This window comes from Mastomys coucha, unplaced genomic scaffold, assembly GCF_008632895.1.
Source record: "Mastomys coucha isolate ucsf_1 unplaced genomic scaffold, UCSF_Mcou_1 pScaffold21, whole genome shotgun sequence".
Taxonomy (NCBI): Eukaryota; Metazoa; Chordata; class Mammalia; order Rodentia; family Muridae; genus Mastomys; species Mastomys coucha.
In genome coordinates, this window is record NW_022196904.1 from 69,004,196 (window position 1) to 69,019,599 (window position 15,404).

Here is a 15,404-nt window from a genome sequence, read left to right on the forward strand (position 1 = left end):
AAAAAAAAAAGGCAAAACAAGCCAGGCGGTGATGGCACACATGCCTTTAATCCCAGCACTTGGGAGGCAGCGGCAGGTAGATTTCTGAGTTCAAGGCCAGCCTGGTCTACAGAGTGAGTTCCAGGACAGCCAGGGCTATACAGAGAAACCCTGTCTTGAAAAATAAAAAATAAAAATTAAAAAAAAAAAAAAGAAGAAGATGCACTGTCAAGATGTGTCCATGGAAAGGAAAGGTGAACGACACAGAGAAATGGTAAAATCAAGTTTAGCAAGAGAAGTTGGCTTAAAACAACAGTAATTTATTTTTTTGGTTTTTGGAGGCCAGAAATCTAAAACCAAGGTGTCACCAAGGCCACACTGCCCTGACACCGGGAGAAAGCGTTTCCCGTCTTTTGCCCAAGGCCATGTGCCAATCACAACAGTGAGATTTGGTCTTCGGTAAGGCACTGTGAGGAAGATGGTTCTGCAGGTACAGTGCTAGCTGTGTAAGCCTGGCCACCTGAGTTCGATTCCCGGAGTTCACTTAAAGTGGAGGTGGAGAGAAAGAACTAACTCCGAGCAACCGATAAATAAACTTTTAAAAAGAGAGGGGTGTTGTTGTTATTGTTGGGTTTTGTTTGTTTTGTTTTGTTTAAGACACAGGAGGACAGCTCTGCTGCAGAGAGCCAGCATGGGAGGGAATTGCTTTCTTCTGAGCATCAGGCTCCATGCACAACTCCAGTCAGACCTTCGTGATGCCAACCAGGCCCTAACACCTTTAACATGACTCTGGTCCTCCGCGGTTTCCTTCTGACTCAGGTTTGCCATGAACTTATACCTACTTTCCACATAGGTCCTGCCTGCCTTGTGCTGGTATCTGAGGTGGGAGGGCTTTGTTCTACAATCTGGACCCTGATCTCATCTCCATTTGTCACCTCTGGCACTAGACTCAGTTCTTGAATTTGCAGGAACAGACCCAGGTCAAGACCTCAGGACCTCTCTGGAGCAAAGAATGGAGCATTGTCGAGCTTCTCAGACTCTGATCGCAGCACAAGCACCTGCATCGAGACCACAGCTTCTTACAGAAGAGAGAACGCTTGGACTCTCTAGCCTTGATTTCCTCTATCATCCAGTTAGCTGGCTAACTAGCTTCTCTTCATCACTCCTTATTTGTTGACTGAGAAAGAATAGATGTACTGGCACAAGGCACGATGCACGACCAGAACCTCTGAGCTCTGGTTCTACCCACTGCATACACTTCTGTAACTGTATCCATCCTGGGGAGTGAAGCAGAGCATCCCACTGGCCGACCTTCAAAGGGCCTTAGTATGCTGTACTCGTTTCTTTTCTCAGTGTCCTGACATAAGCATCCTAAATAAAAATGAGCTTATGGCTCACAGTGTGAGGAGATACCATTGTATCTCCTCATCATGGCCAGGGAGGCGTGGTAGTAGGAGTGTGTGTGTGTGTGTGTGTGTGTGTGTGTGTGTGTGTGTGTGTGCAATCAGGAAGCAGAGGCGGGTGGATGCTGATGCTACACTCACTTGCTTCTTTTTATTTAGTTTGAGACTCCAGCTCATGGAATGGTATCATGCTCAATCAGGATAGGTCTCCTCAGATAAACATCAAGCTGAGAAGTCCAACCATCACACACGGAAAGGACTTGATAATCTGTGGGTTACACCAAGCAGCCTTCAGTGATGTCTCCATCCTTTGGAGATGCCCCTCTGTGGATTCCAAAATTCTGTCTAGGGATCTAATAAAGGAATAAATAAGTGCATGGATCAAAGCCAGTTTCCCAGTGCTAAGAGATGATGTGGAAAACACCTTGATTCTACCTTATTATCCCAAGGACTTAGACCCAGAACATAACTTATATGTAGCCACCAGGTCCTGAAGGCCTTTTCTAAGGAGGAACAACCATGAAGAGGTTGTTCTCTGAAGAATAGGTCTGGACCACAGGACACTAAATGGGAATCCTCCAGGTATCCAGGGCACCATCAAGATGTGTCAGGCTCTTTTGACAGCAAGAGCCTGATAGCATCAGTATGACATCTCTCATCCACTCTGAGTGATTCCAATTCAGGTGAGGGTTGGGCTGCTACAGCCAGGAAAGTCTAGGATGGAATCTGAATAGTAGCCAAGAGCTGTGAGGTGTGATATCAGGCTTGGGAGTGCTAGCCCTTCCTGCAAGGATCGACTAAAGACTGACTTCACCTTTCATGGCTTCTCATTGGCCAGGGAGAATTTCTGTCTCTGGGGCTTCACAGCTCAGTGAATTCTAGGGGGATTTGGTTCTCTGTTAACATTCTACTTTGCTCTCGTGGATAACATAGGGCTTCATGGTTTTGTCCTTGCTTAACTCCAACCCCACTTTTCTCTAGCTTCAGGTTCCAGCTTTCCCCAGTCCAGCCATCTTCTTGCTCACCATTTAAGTCACATCTCTGTCTGCCATCCCCAGATGGTGACATGCTGGCCGAGGGCACCAACATTTCTCCATCTACCCTGGGAGTCTCTACAAGTTCCCACTCCTGACTCACACTTTACAGCATTTTATAAAGCCCAAACGTGATCGTTTCCATCGAATGGGCAGGAGGGCAAGGGAGAACAAGCGCACATTTGTAAACACCTGTGAGCAGGGTAGGGAGGGGTCAAATACACAGAGAGCCATATTGTCTGCTACCAAATCTCATGTCAGTGCAGCCACTCATTAACTGTGTGATCTTGGGCAAAATATTTGACCTCTCAATTTCCAAAAGCAAAAAATCAAAAAAACAAAAACAAAAACAAAAAAACAAAACAAAAAACAAAAAAATGGGAATAATCTGTGATATTTACAAGTCATGAAGTTACTATGGTTACTGAATGAGTTTCTAAACCCAAAGTGTTCAGAACAGCCCCTAGCACACAGTACTCAATACATGTGGGCAATTATGATTCACTGTGAGAGCATTGCCTTGTACCAGACACAAGGGACACAAAACAGATAAATTCATCCGCTCACTATTTACTGGAAGATTGCGTTTGTCTTACATTCAAATGGGATCTGGGATACGTATTCTGTTGCTGTGAAACCCACTTTTCTAGTAAGATAGGAGGCAGACATCAGTGGCAAACTGTGGTACAAGGGAAGGAAAAAGATGCCAGGACAGAACAGGGTAGAAGCAGAGGAGAGGAGGTAATGGAAGACTGCTATTATTTACAGTACTATGACATAGCATGCTTGGCCACATTAAAGCAAGCATTACAGGAGCCCCCTGAGAGGCTGGGTGAACATGGGAAGAGATGAGGAGGAGATCTTGAGTTCGTGTAAACAGAACAGCAACAAAATCTCATGGGATAATTTCCAGTGGGAGATACTGCCATTCCCCTTGAATGAGGAGGACAGTGAGGGTGGAGGGCCAGTCACTGATAAATTATTTTACTGGCTCCCCAGAACAGCTCTTATCAGCCCTCACTCAAGTACTTACAGATCACTGTTTCTCACTGCTTCCTGCCCTGAACAAGATACAACAACCCGAGCTGCACCTGGCAACCCCCTTGAAGTCCTTCCTCTGCCCACAGGGGCACAGAGCCCATGCAACATCACCCTCATCCCTGGGTATCACCATATGCAACCTTGTGCCCATCACAAGTTTCTTTTCACTGGCTGTGCAAAGGAGCCCCAGTGCTCCCTCCCCCACTCATTCCATCCTTTACGCACAACCACTAGGGTAACATCCAAACCAGCAGCCACAGGTAAACGTGTCTCTCCCTGGCACTCAGAGTTAATTACACAATCACAGAGATGTGACCTGGGTCCAGAATGGAAGGGACCAAGGTGCCAGGGATGACCAATCCCTCAAGAATCCCCCTGGAAGCTCCTCCCTGGAGACACCCTTCCCCAGAATAGGCAAGGAGGGCTAGAAACACCCACATAAACAGCGCATCCACAAAACCCCACTGTCCCCAGGCTTTCCTCCCTCAGCCCTTGCTATTTTTATCTGGAGAGCGAGAAGGGGGTTGCCAGGCAGGGCCACACCGCTGTTTATGTCTGAAATTTGAAAAGATGCACAGTGTACTTGGGAGAAGGCGTTGCAGGGAAAGGAATTTCAGAGAATTTCAAACCTGGCAGGGTGAATAGGTGCCTTGTGTTCAGGCTGATGACTCTGGAAAAGCTACTCAACCCATGGCATGAAGAGGGGCCACGGACGGGTGCAAATGCCCATGTGTGAGATTTGGGATGGATGGAGACTCAGTTCACCTGGCTGAGGGGATCAACGGGTCTCAGGCTGGGGGTGCTTTGCAAGGAAGTCCTTCTACCCTCCAACAACACTTCTCTTTATGGCTCCCACATTGACACTTGAGTATTTTTCCTTCGTATCTTACCTCATCAGCCCCAGTTAGTTCTTAGGGTTCTCCACTTTGCTCTGTCACCCATCTCCAATCAGTGAGATGCTTACTTAGTACTGGCTTCCTCGTAGACACACCTTTGGGGGTCTCAATCACTCTAACCACTTTCTGCTTCTTAGTTACATGTAGGAGTTCCTTATATAGTCATAAAACCTTAGTAACACACGCAAAACTTAGAGGCTGGCTAGAGGCTTCATTCCATAAGTGCTATGCCATGACCACCTGTAGCCTGGACTGCCCTTAAACTTGCCACGTAAAGGCTGGCCTTGAACTCTTGATCACTTTCCTTAACATCTCAGTGCTGGGGTAACAAGCGTGGGCCACCATGCCTGGTTAGTGTTCTTCATTCAATCCTGGGAAATAGAAGTGAGGAGGGTTGTCAGTAATGGGATCAAACACAGCCCAACTGAATGAATACTATGTCAGCTTTCTTCTTTTACTCTTCAGAGGTTAAAGGGGCTTTGGCATAGCTCTGTATGTCCCAGGTCAGAGTGTATGTGGCTTTTGCTAGGTAGAGAGGTTCTCAGAAAGGTGAGATGAGTGCCAAGGGAGACTTTTACCTTGCTGTGACATTTAAAGCACATCAGATCCCTAAGATCACTGTTGTATCTTGTTTCCTTGGGTAAATGTCAGGAATCTTTAGCTCTATCAGCATCTATGGCTGCAAACCTCAGCACCTCAGAAACCACCTTAGCAACAAAAGAAGTCATCCATGTAATAGGATAGAACACCAGGTCTAACTCAGGTTTGCCCCTTTACAGCCCTTGAATCCCAGTTCTAACACAGGTCTGCCCCCTTCACAGAACCTGTATTTCCTATTGTGCTGGCTAATTTTATGTCAGAGTCATCAGAGAAGAGGGAGCCTCAACTGAGAAAATATTTCCATCAGGTTGTGCTGGAGGCAGGCTTGTAGAACATTATCTTAATCAGTGATTGACTGATGGGAGAGAGCCCAGCCTATTGTGACAAGAATAAGAAAGTAGGATGAGCAAGCCAGTAAGCAAACTCCTTTCGTGGCCTCTGCATCAGCTCCTGCTTCCAGGTTTCTGCTCTGTTTGAGTTCCTTTTCCAACTTACTTTGATAATGAACAATGATGTGGAAGTATAAGCCAAATAAACCCTCCCTCTCCGTATTGCCTTTGGTCATGGAGTTTCATCACAACAACAGTAAAACAAACTAAGACATAGATCAACTTCCTTGACTATGAGAGGGCCTGTGAGCTTTGCTCTTCATATTCTAAGATTCATATTCTCTCCATCCCTTCCTCTGTCTCTTCTCCCTCTCTCCATCCTTATAATCTGGTCAGCCATTTCTCTTTATCTGTCTTTTCTGCCTCTTTCATTCTTGTGTTCAGTCAGAATGCACCTCCACATTTGCTGAGTAGAAACTAACGTCCTCTGGCCACATTTCAGGCTGACTGCCCCAGGTTCCAAACCCCCACATTTCTGTCTGCTCAGTATCTTCTATTCACCCTCTGCTTCTGAAACTCACCTTGTCTACAGTGGAACTCACTGCCTCTAAATCACAGCCAGTCACCCCTCCTGGCCTCTCATCTCATCTCCCAGTTACCCAGGTTCAGAAGCTCAAATCTACCCTCCACTCCTGTCTCTTCCTGTCTATTGTCTCCACCATCACCCCAGTGGTACCTAGACGGGTGCTGCTCATCCTTCAGTGTGCCGACAACATAGTTAAACCTTTTGATTAGTCATCATCTGAGCTTATCTAAAAGCCCCAGTCTTAGCCTTCTCACAGGAAGAGAGCCCAGGTAGCTTCTGTTGCTATAGAAACTGTGTAGTGTGGTGACAGTGAGCCTGAGGTCCTGAATGGTGCTGGTGTCCCCTTTGGGTGGCAGATTTCACTCTTCTGCTTGCCTCCAGTCTTAATAAAAGGACTACACACAGAGCATTCAATATTAATCTCAGTATTAGAAAAGAAAAAGAAGGGCTGGAGAGATGGCTCCTCAGAGGTTAAGAGCACTGACTGCTCTTCCAAAGGTCGTGAGTTCAATTCCCAGCAACTATATGGTGGCTCACAACCATCTGTAATGGGATGTGAGCCCATGCCCAATCTGATGCCCTCTTCTGGTGTGTCTAAAAAGAGCAACAGTGTATACACATACATAAGGGGAAAAAAAGAAAGAAAGAAAAAAGAAAAGGGAAAAGAAGGGGGCTGGCACAGTGCCTAGCTTGTTACTGGGCATATAGTAAGTACTCAGCAAATAGCTACACTAAAACTGCTAAAACATAATGAGTGGGTGTGGTGGTGAATTCCTTTCACTCTATCTATCAGAAAGCTAAACCAGGAGGATCGTGAGTTCAAGGCTAGCCTGGGCTACATAGCAAACCTTGATCAAGAAAGAGAGAGAGAAGAAGAGTGAGTGAGAGAGAGAGAGAGAGAGAGAGGAGGGGGTGAGAAGGCAGGCAGGCAAACTAATGCTGAGTCGATATCCTAAGAATAAAAGATAATCCTCTTTAACACTACCGTTCTCCCTTTTTTCTCCCTTTATAGGAATGCACAGGAAAAATCTGAATGCAGCAGCAACAATGACTAAAATGTGGAGGAACTGTAAGATGAGATAAATGCCAAGTTTTCTAAGGACAAAAGGCATTCGTAGGTCTGCACATTATTGCTATTGCTGTTAAGACAGGGTCTCATGTAGCCTACATGAGACTGGCCTTGAACTCCTGCTCCTCCTGCTCCAGCCTCCCAAGTGCTGAGATTTCAGATGTGTGCCACCATGCGCAATTAGCAGACAGTTCTTATATGACTGAGTTGCTGCCTATACTTCCCGTAAGTGGAAGTGCATAATTATACCACTTCATGTTTTAAGTGTGTATTCTGTATCTACGTTATTGCAGGTGAAAACTGTCACAAGTTTTCAGAATAATTCGATGTTTATTGCTGAAAGAAGATATAAGGGCCCTGCCCAATATGGCAAGGGCTGGGCGATCGCACACAAGAGACTCTGATGACTACAATTCAGAAAATACTAGCGCAGAGACAGCTTAGGCCTCGACTGAGAGGCAGCCCCTTAGGTTCCAGGGCAGAAAGAGCAGGCTCCCAGGAGCCATGGGGGCTGCTGCATATGAAGTGAGCAACTAGAGACTACAGGCCCAGCTCCCCCAGACCTGCTTGGGAAATAATGATGATGATGATAATGATGTTGTTGAGGATGATGATGATGATTGGGGGGAGGTTGATGGTGTGATGCTACATAGACCAAGTCAGTCGCACCCCACTCAGCCCCTTCCTCCGTGTGGATTCTCAATGGAAAATTGAGGACTACAGAACTTCAATCCTCCTCCCCTAGACCTGCCTGGGAAGTGTTGGCGAAGATGTTGGGGGTGGCAATGGTGATGCTACATAAACCAAGACAGCAGCATCCCACTCAGCCCCTCCCTATGCACAGATTCTCAGTAGTAAATACACAGAGGAGGCATGAGTAAAACACTGGCTGTGGTTTCCATTTATAAACGGCAGGGTTTTGCTGAAATACCAACCTAATATGAATTCAGGGGGAAAGTGTAAACTAGAGCTTCCAGAAACACCCACTCCCCTCAACGCACCCTTGCAGGTCTGTACCTTAAGTGACACAATGCTTTCCTGTCCCCACGGGTCATCCTGCCACACAGACATATGGGGACGCATTTCATTAAGTTACCCCGAGTGAGTTCTTTATTATTAGACCGTTTCCCTCTTTGGTTGTCCCTTGTACAGTAAAGCAATAAAGTGGCACTTTTCAAACATGCCACTGGGGACCAGGAGGCTCCATTTTCTGGCACTATTCTGGCTTGAAAAGGGTTTTCTTTATTATATTTCCATGGCCCTTCCCCTCCAGAAAGATGATAAACCAATCCCCCATCCCCAACCCTACCTCTCATTCCAGCCAATGTTTATCAGTACTGTGCTCTTATGTTTAGCTTCTTTTACAAATGCAGAAAGCAACACACACACACACACACACACACACACACTCTCACACACTCACACACTCACACACTCACACACTCACACACTCACACACTCACACACTCACACATTCACACACTCCAAAGGCAAAGCACTACTGAAACGGGTTTATTTTTTTTTAAGATTTATTTTATTTATTTTATGTGTATGAGTACACTGTAGCTGTACAGAAGGCCATGAGCCATCATGTGTGTGGCCGCTCGCTCCGGCTTAATTCACTGTAGCTACCAGAAGACTCACCGATCTCATTACGGGTGGTTGTGAGCCACCATGTGGTTGCTGGGATCCGAACTCAGAACCTTCGGAAGAGCAATCAGTGCTCTTACCCGCTGAGCCATCTCGCCAGCCCCTGAAACGGGTTTATAAGGAGCTAGGAGAGGGAAGGAAACAGACCACTCTGCACCCAGACCCCGTTCCAGGCCCAGGTGCTCCTATTACTGTTATTCTCACAATTTTCTGGGAATACTTCCTTTACAGGTTGAAAACCAAGACCCAGTAGATTAAGAAGCTTGCCTAACAGGTGAATTTCTGAGTTTGAGGCCAGCCTGGTCTACACAGTAAGTTCTAGGACAGCCAGGGCTACACAGAGAAACCCTGTCTCAAAAAACAAAAGGAAGCTTGCCCAAAATCTCTATACAAAACTCAAATTTGCATCCCAAGCTGTCAGACATGTAAGGAATTGTCCTTTCCTTAACTATTTTGTAGCTTGAGATGGACAGACACACTTTCTTGTGGCCTATATAAGAATTGTTTGATTTCATTTCATTTATTTTATTTTATTTGTATATGAGTATGGTATGTATAGGTGATTTTTGTGGGGCCCTGTGTGTGTGTGTGTGTGTGTGTGTGTGTGTATGTGTGTGTGTGTGTGTGTGTGTGTGTGTGTGTGTGTGTGTGTTTAGGCTAGGTGTCAGTCATCCCTCAAACATCATCCACCTTGCTCTTTTGAGACAGAGTCTTTCGCTGGTTCATAGCTCCCCAAGTAGGGAAGGTCATGTGGCTGTTGAGCTCTAGGGATCCCCCTGTCTCTACCTACCCCAGCCCTGGAATTGCAAGCACATGCTACAGGCTTGGGTTGTATAGATGGATTCTTGAGATTAGACTCAGGTCCTGATGCTTGCCTCTCCTTCCAACACTTTACCAACTGAGCTGTCTCCCTAGCCCCAATAGTCTGACTCAAGCCATCCCTAAGCTTCAATGTCAACCAAAAGGTGTGACATTTCTCTGAGACGTGAGCATCTTTGGTGGAGGAGCTGAATGATCAAGTGGTAAGAAGAAAGAGCTCCTCCCTGGCTAGTCCACACCTACCATTAGCAGCTAGCCCTGGAAACTTTATTTTAGGGAGGCAGCCACAAGTCAGCATTGCCCAAGACCAAGGATTCAGAAGCAAATCTCTTTGAAAAAACAGCTAGGGACCCAGCAGCTTTAAGCTGTGAAGAGGGGCACAGAGAACTCTAATGATAGCCCAGTACGCCTCACTAAGGACACCTGTCCTGTAGACACTGGGACAGATGGCATTGCTCCAAAGAGCCAAACTGGACTACTTGCTTACACTGAGAACCTGGACAGATACATCCACAGAATTCTCAGTTAGTGACTCAGGCCCACACTTAGCAAGGCAGAAGCAAGTATTCCATGGCGACACAGTTCAGTGCCATGGGAGATTGTCTGTATTCTAAGAGTCAATGGAGAGCACAGAAGAGCCACCAACACGCCTCCAGCAATCTTTATCCCCCAGGATACTATTACTTACACTAGTTCAGGAATGGCCTTTGGGACAAATCCAATACAGTGGAGGTGACATGCGAGATCCCCAAATTTAGAAAGGATACAGAAGTATTCCCGTCCTGTCTGGCCTCTACCTCATTCACCATGGTGAGAGTCAGCCACGGTGTCATGAGGACACTCAGCAACTACAAAAAGGAGACCCCTATGGAGAAGAACTGTGGCTGCTAACCAACAGCCATCCCCAGCCTGCCAACCACAATCATATGAGCCGGCCACCTTAGCTGTGGATCCCCAAACCTCTGGAAAGCTATCAGCTCTCTGCATTTGTACTGATATCCACGTGTAACCTCACGAGACAATCCAAGCCAGAAGTACCCAGCTGAGTTTCTCTCAAATTCCTGCCTGTAGAAACCACAGGCAATGGCAAATGATTACTGCTGTTTTAAGCCACTAAATATGGGACAGGTTTGTTACACCACCATAACAACTGGAATATGGAGCTGTGTGGTCCTGGGAGGGCTGCCTCCAGGGTCCCACTCTAGGCTTCAGCCTTAGGCTATCCTGGGTAGAGCTGAACCCTGGTATGGTATGCTGGTGAGCTTCGTTAAAAGGTCTGCTACTGAGAGCTATAGCATCGAGGTTCTCAGAAAGGTGAGCTAGATGTATGAGGGTAATCCACAGCAAAGACTAAGTCCCACCTGTCCATCATACCAGGACAAGCTAGTGGAGGCACAGGGCCACAGCAGGAAAGGTGAAAAAGTGGCAGGCTCAGCCTCGATGAGACTATCAGAAAGATCCAAAGACGTAGGTTGAATGAACTAAAAGCACAGGATTCAGACAAAGGAGATGAGTCCTCCCCACCTTTTCCCCCTGTGGGTGGTTTAAACAGGACTGAATTCAACAAGCATGAATTCCATTTTAAATCACTCTTTCACGGGCAGTGCAGAATCACTTAGTGAAGATATCTATGGACCAGTCAAGAGCTATTGGTTGAGACAAACGAGAAAGGATGAAAAGAAGCAAGGATGCCCAGCCCCAAAGAAGGAGCTGGTGAGGGAGAAAATGACAGACTGATTTAACTATGGAGTGTGGAAACAGAGACCTATGGGGAGACTTGCCATGTACAAGAAGTTCAAGGGACACCGACAGAAGATGGAAATGGACCCACTTTGTTCCTGATTTCACCCTGAGACAGGAGCACAGGCTGCTACTTAACCCGAGAGCTTCCTAAGCAGTAGAAACCATGGGAAAATGGGGCATGGCCTCTGAAGGTCAAACCCATGGATAAGACTGAGCAAAGTATGTTGCCAACTTTTGTGGAGAGGGCATGGAAACAGCTAGCTTGCTATTGGATGGGATGTCTCGGGAGTACTCTATCAGAGCCCTTCCCCATAAGCACCTCCTTCTATGGTTCTGTGATTGCATGCATGGCTGAGTGATGTCATCACAACACTGCTGCTCCAGCTAGTATGCAGAATGTCCTGGGGAACCTTCCGAATGTGAAGATTCTGAGTCAACAAACAGCTCTGGGATGGGCCTGAGACTGTGTTTCTCCCAGGCTCCCAGCTGGCATGAGATACTGTGGACCACACGTTGCAGAAAGAGGTCAGAACTTACTACCAGTGACAGCAGGTGGAATCAGGTGGCTTGTCAAAGACACCAAATGACTGCAAAGTAGTTTAGAAAATTAGAAAGTATTCTAGCAGGGAACAGATGAACAGAACCAGAAAGACTGCTCGAAGAATGGGACTCCTGAACAGAATAGGACAAGTGTCTATGTGTCACTCAGCGCTCTCTGAACTTGTGACTTTAGCTCTCAGAATCCAGTCTTCAAAGTGTATGAACATTATCCTGGGCTGTGTGCATCCTCCAGAAGGCAGTGTGGTGTCATATCAATCTGTCCCCACAGCCCTTCACTACCTGGGTGACTTAGAATCTCAGTGTCTTAGTGTGTACCTGGGAGTCCGTGGTGTCATGAAGCATCATCAGGCATATACAAAATGGCTGCTCTCTATTCATTAAAACTATTAGATGATCAGAAAATATCTGTTCCCTTCTTTACAAAGATGAATTACCTAATGAATATTTGTCCTTGGCTTGAATTGCTCTTCATCAACACAAGGTCCTCCAGGACGCGATCAAATATGATCCCACTTTGCAGACAAGGGCAGTCTGTTGTCACCCAGAGCAAGAAACTATTGTTTCCTAAAAAAAAAAAAAAAAAAAATGTTTTTTAATTTAAAATTTTAGCAAAGAGATTGATGTTTCTAGAAAGTAACTCATCAGATTCCACTCTAGTCTTCTAAAAGCAAACATACTAATCTCTGGGCAGTGTTGAAATTTGCTGTGACCCAGAGCAGCCATTGTACAGGTGGGAAAGAAGGTAGGCCACTCAACAGAACATCTGAGCCACAGCTAAGCTCTCAGACACTGAGGGATGGCTGAATACCACTGCCCACCCTGGGCTTCACCCCCTGTACAAGAAAGAAGCAGTCAGAGAATGCCCTGGGCCAGGGCCAGTCCCAAAGGCACACTATTCCAGCATAGTCAACCTGGGGAAACTGAGGTACAACGCTTCTGACCTTTCCACCAAGGAAAAACTTTGTCAGTTCCCTCTGTAGTCTGCAAAGAACCCACTTCTTGCCCAATGAGAGATTTTTGGGAGATTTCCACTACTCTGCCTGAGGCTACTGTGTTTTAATGAGAAGAACACCCGCTCCCTCTCAAGGCCCTCAGCGGTCTGAATCCCCAGCCCCCAAACACACTGCAGCTTGACCAGCTGCTCCTGTGTCACAGAAGGGTGACCTTGACTTGAAGTTAGCCCCCAACTTGCTGGACAACTCCATCACTTTCTGAGCCCCATAGTACGAGTGAGCATCGTTGGGAGGTAAGAGGTAGTGTTGTAATATTTAATTTAATGGACTCGTTCGAAAAATTAAAATCACTGGTATGCTGCAACTAGCTTATAGAAGGTATCCAAAGACTCTTAGATTTTCTTTTTTTCCGGGAAACAAATTTATTAGAGTGCTGTAGAGGCCGTAGTGAATTCCTGCTCGAGATGTCCTTGATCTATGTTGCATTTGAAGACCCCCCCCCCGCCCCCAGCCGTGTTCCTTGTGCTTCTGTGGCTGCCTCATCCCCTCTCACTGCCCTTGCGTCTCGGGTACCCCACCCCCAAAACTTTCCAGCAATGTTCTATGAGGATTCTTTCAAATCTTATTCCCAGAGTAGGGGGTCGTCCTGCGCGATCGCATCTTTCTGGGTATCAGCAGCAAATCGCCTCCAGGTACCAGGGGAACCCCCCTCTCCGCCCGTCGCGACCTGACACCCTGACAGCATGAGCCTGGTGATTTCGGCACTCTGAGAGCACAGTCCTCCGGGGCGGCCTGGACTGCGGAGCTGCCGACCGCAATGCAGAAGCTGGCCCTCCAGCGCTGCCCACACAGCTTTCCTCCGCGGCCCCAGAAGCTGCGGGGTCCGCGCTCCTCTCGTGCCCTGAGCGCCCGGCGCCTTCCCCAGTGGAGCGCGGTCCCAAGCCCAGGTCCAGCGCGCTCCGGACGTCTCTGCCTTCCCCTCCCCCTGCAAACCGGCCCCGGGGGTGGGGTTTCCCTGTGTGTTCGCCCCCACCCCTCATGTGTGCCCTCCCCTCCCCCGCCCGCCCTTATGTATGTGTCACCGCGCACCATTCCCGCCCACCTACCTCCCCGCGGTGCCAGAGGGGCTCACAGAGCTGAGGACGCGTGCAGTACCGCTCAAGGTCCCTCATTCTCTCTCCGCAACCTCGCCGGCTAGCATCTGACGCAGGTGCCGAGAAAGCTCGGGCACCTTTCTGTGTCCCTTCCCTCCATCGACCCTGCTCCGAAATCCAGTCAGTCAGCTACCACTGCGGCCACCGCCCGAGGGGACTTGCGGAGAAGACGCCGGCGGGAGGAGGGGTTCGAAGGGCCCCTCCGCGCAGAGCATCCCTGCTGCAGCGCAGCAAGACCCGGGTCTGGTAGCCCCCAGGAATCCCTAGCTGCTTCGCAGGGATAACGGACTGAAGTTCTTGGAGGAGCGAGAGCAACTCTTCAAGGTAAAGAAAGGGCTCCTTCTCTCCAGAGGAGCTCTGTCCCAGGGCATCTGGGAAGGCTGCTGAGGACACGCGCCTTAGGTGCTGGGGGTGGCGTGCCTTAGTGCCCACAGTGGGTATGTGTGTTGAGACTCACGACCTCAGCTGCATGCAACACGGAAGTTGAGCAAACTCAACTGCTGCCCCGACTCGAAGCGAATGGGAACACGTGGAGGGGCTCCTGCTCCAAGTACACAGAATTAAGAAAGACCAGAGATTTTTTTTTTCAAGTTTAAGGTATGGGGGCGCTAAACTGAAGTGTAGAGCGAGAAGCAGTTTTAAAGTCAAGGAAATGTGGGTTCAAATCCCACTCCCTCCCAACCTTCTCCCCTCGCCGCACCCCCCCACCCCGCCTCCGTTCCTTTGGTTGCCCATGAGGCTCTCATCTTCTCTCGGGAAGGCCAACTACTGACCAGAGAATTAACAAAGTTACGTGGACAGCTGGTCAGATAGGCAGTGGATACCTGGGAAAAGATGAGAAAACTCGTGGGTCCCATTGGGCTTCTGGGAGGTATCTCAGGACACTCAAAGGGGTGGGCAAGAGGAGGGAAGACATTAGCTGAACCTGGAACAGGGCTACTGCTCCCAGGCGTTTGTCGAGGTGGAGAGGAGAGATGGGAATGCACGACTGTCCCGAAGTCTTTCCATTTCTGGGCTTCTCTTGCAACCCTTTCAATACCAGGGCTGGGTGGGAGGGTGACAGCGTGTCAGTAAGCTGTGGGTGTGGAGAGTTCTCTGTTTCAGGAGGAAGGATCCCGCCCCAATTTTTCGGACACGCTGCTGCCCGCAATCCGGAGCTAGGCTCTGGAGCGGCCATCCACTAGTCTTACTATGGAGCATCTCAGGTCCCAGAGGTCTGGTGGGCATGTTGATTCCAGTTCTGTGGGGTGGGGAGTGGCAGCGTGAGGCCAGGAGAAGATATTCTGTGAGGTAGTTTACCTTGGTGCTTCTGCCTCTGGCTGTTGCACTGGGCTGGTGTCTGCAACCCTGAAAAGCACCTAAGGCATCTCCCCTAGGGAAGGGAACCTACAACAATGCAGTGGCTTTTTTACAGGTCATTGATTTAGGGACAGAGTCAGGATTAGGGTTTAAATTTTTGAGGCTGAAGTCAGCTCCTCTGACGATTTAAGGAAAGAGAAGTCGCCACCCTAATCCTCTCTCTTCCTTGCCTCTGGTTACCATGACAAGGAGTCATCTAGTTGCCCATTTGTCCTGGCAAGGATAGTG

General features: G+C 48.1%; 1 protein-coding gene across 2 annotated transcripts in view; it reads left to right on the forward strand.

Moving 5' to 3' along the window:
- The first annotated feature begins 13,764 nt into the window (after positions 1 to 13,764).
- Positions 13,765 to 15,404, forward strand: part of Acan (aggrecan) — a 64,960-nt gene continuing 63,320 nt past the window's right edge. For both annotated transcript variants that reach the window (XM_031384339.1, XM_031384340.1), the window contains exon 1: positions 13,765 to 14,141. The gene's annotated coding sequence lies outside the window, so the exon portion shown is untranslated. The remainder of the gene's footprint in view (positions 14,142 to 15,404) is intronic.